Source organism: Chrysochloris asiatica, unplaced genomic scaffold (assembly GCF_000296735.1).
Source record: "Chrysochloris asiatica unplaced genomic scaffold, ChrAsi1.0 scaffold00018, whole genome shotgun sequence".
NCBI classification, from domain to species: Eukaryota; Metazoa; Chordata; class Mammalia; order Afrosoricida; family Chrysochloridae; genus Chrysochloris; species Chrysochloris asiatica.
Genome location: NW_006408536.1, coordinates 4,454,444 through 4,457,230, shown reverse-complemented (window position 1 = coordinate 4,457,230; position 2,787 = coordinate 4,454,444). Strand labels below are relative to the sequence as shown.

General features: G+C 36.9%; 1 pseudogene; it reads right to left on the bottom strand.

Moving 5' to 3' along the window:
• Window positions 1-1,672: 1,672 nt before the first annotated feature.
• Window positions 1,673-2,185, bottom strand: LOC102833580 (annotated as a pseudogene).
• Between the last annotated feature and the right edge of the window lie 602 nt (window positions 2,186-2,787).

Genomic DNA, 2,787 nt, shown 5'->3' with positions numbered 1-2,787 from the left:
CGCCTTTGTCTCCTGCTTTTGTGAGTGAAGGTGGACCCCAGCGCGTTGGCAAATAAACCTCTTGCTGTTGCATCGAACTCGAGTCCTGGTAATCTTTTTGGGGTCTCCTACTGGATAGGGCCATCTGGGGCCTAACAGCATCACCTTAGCGAACATTCATTCCACTGGCCATAAGACACATGGCCAAGAACAAATTGAAAAAGCAAGAAAATTCACTCCATTAACTGTGAGGCTCTGTCAATGATATGGAAGAATATGTGGGGACTAAGGAATGAAACCAATCTACCGGTAGTAGTGTTCTTTTCTGTAAACATTGTCTTATTACTCTTCGACCAAAGGCAGTGATGGCTAAATTTTATTTTGTGCTCCCGAAGTCGTTTGTACCGATTTTGCTATACTTGCAGTTTCACCACGTTGCATTTTAGTGCTTCATACGATCATTACTTTGTGAAGGTCATTACATTACCATATACTCTCTTGGATCCCTAGGGCTTTTCATTACCTAGGAATTTGAAAATATTCTATAAACAAAGAATATCTGAACTTGTATAATGAGATTTTATTTTTTATAAAAGCAACTGAACAGTATTATTGAAAGATAGTTAACTGCCCTACTAATGTGATCACATTTGATACATGCTTTACAGAAATCATTGTGACTATTGATATTTATCAGTATTCCAAATAAAGCAATGTTTATTGATTTATGACTTATTCCTAATATGTTGCGTAAATAACTATGAACTAACTAAGTAAATGTTAATCAATCCCAATGCAAATAATAGTTGGCATACAAATAATAGTTGGCAAACAACTTCTAATAGGTACGGAACAAAGCATCCCAATATTTTCATTAAACTTATTATTAAGAATTACTTTAGCTATAATAACAAATAATGCATGCCTTTCAAAAAACATTTGCTAAAATTTAAAAAGCATTTACTACACTCATTACTATATATCCCACACAAGACAGAGGAAATATTTTAATAGAAATATTCAATAACCCCTTCATTTTTTTTCTCAGGATTTTTCTGTTGAATTGCACCCCAAAGTGCAAACTTTAACAGTTATGACTTTTTGTCTGAAGACATTAAAGGCAGGTAGTTTTGTACAATGTAGATTAAACCATCAACAAGCTTGTGATTTTTCAAAAATGGAAGTTTTTTAACAATGCAAAAAATGAAACTCATATAAACAAATTAATGACCTAAGCAAAGTCAATGGTTGTGTAACTCTTGCCATATACTACTTTGAATGTTGGTGACAGAAGCATGTAAGGAACAGATGTTCATACAGGCACTACTTTGAACTGACTGAAGAAATGCAGCACTTAAGGTCTGTGCAATACTAAAGCATATTAGTATTGGGCTGGGTATTTGGACACCTTGTTTCTCTAAATTTCTTATATGTTAGCAAGATGCAGTTGATACAAATGAGAAACACCTTTTTGATATTGAAAGTTATAATGTTTTACTTAATGTCAAAATAGCATCAAAAAGAGAAGCTGTAATTTTGGTTAGCTTTTGGCCTGTTCAAACTGCTTTTCAGTGCTCCTGTGAAAACTTTGTTAGACTTAGTATTCGCCAAATCTTCACGTTGGCTAATACGTACAATAATTAAACTGGTTTCCAACTTTACTTCTCAAACCATAGGATCAGGCATCTCCCTTCTATTGGAAGAAACAATTATTTCTGGTGTTTCTGAAGCGCAGACATATTTTTGGACGATAGTTCTCCAAATACAAAAGCTGCTTGCTGTTAAAAGCTCCACGTCGCTTTTGCCTTATAAACTGTACTGCGTCTTCATACTTCATTCCACTTTCAATTAATGCTAGAGCAACTAGCAGGGGAGCTCTGCCGAGACCCGCAGCACAGTGAACCGCAATACAACAACCAGGATTTTCACGAAATTTCGTTTTGACCAGATTTAGCCATTGATCAACTATCTGACTAGATGGTGATGTACCATCAGCAAAAGGCCAATCCAGAACCTGAATGCCTTCTTTCTCCAAAATAGTAGTATCATAAGTAGCTTCACAAACTCTTACTATGGTGGTAACTCCATTCTTCTTAAGCTCTTGTAAGAATGTGTGTAAGGAGGTACTGGTTGGATTGTGGGCAATAAGAAATCTCATATTCTTGTATGTGATTTCCACAGGAGCAGGGGGGTTCATTCTAGCCATATTGAAGCAAGTTTAAAAAGTAAATTAACAGGGAATACAGAAAGGATTTAAAAAAAAAAAACACACCCGGAAGTCTACTTCTAAAATACTTCCGTTGAAATATTCAGAGCGTTGGATATAAAGTCGAGGGAAAGATCCTCCAAAGAAAAGGCATCAATGTGTCACTGAGTCCCTTGAAAGTAAAGTTCAGTGATTTTTACCTCATCCAGGTCCGAGTGCTCAGAAATGTTCGGCAATTCCCTTGCAGCAGCTCTCCAATTTCCAAGTTCTTCTTTCTGATGGGGATCTCTCAGGTCCTAACAATTTTCTAGAGTTCTTTTCTGAATTTACTTGTTAGGTTGAACCTGGCAGAAATCCCCACTGCCCCTCGAAAACTTAATAAATGTGTTTCCAAAAACACTAGTAGTTTTAAGCATTGACAATTGTGGTCAAATTAGACAGCTGGTTCCACTGAGGTGGTTGTGACACCAAAGAATGCTGGATGCCAGGGGTGGGGAAAAAGCATCAAGATCCTCATGTAGCAACTGGGCCGACCCAGTAACCGAACCTATGGCACAAACTCGTTCTTAAACCTTCCTTTCTCTGCTCAAAGTTTGAAAGGT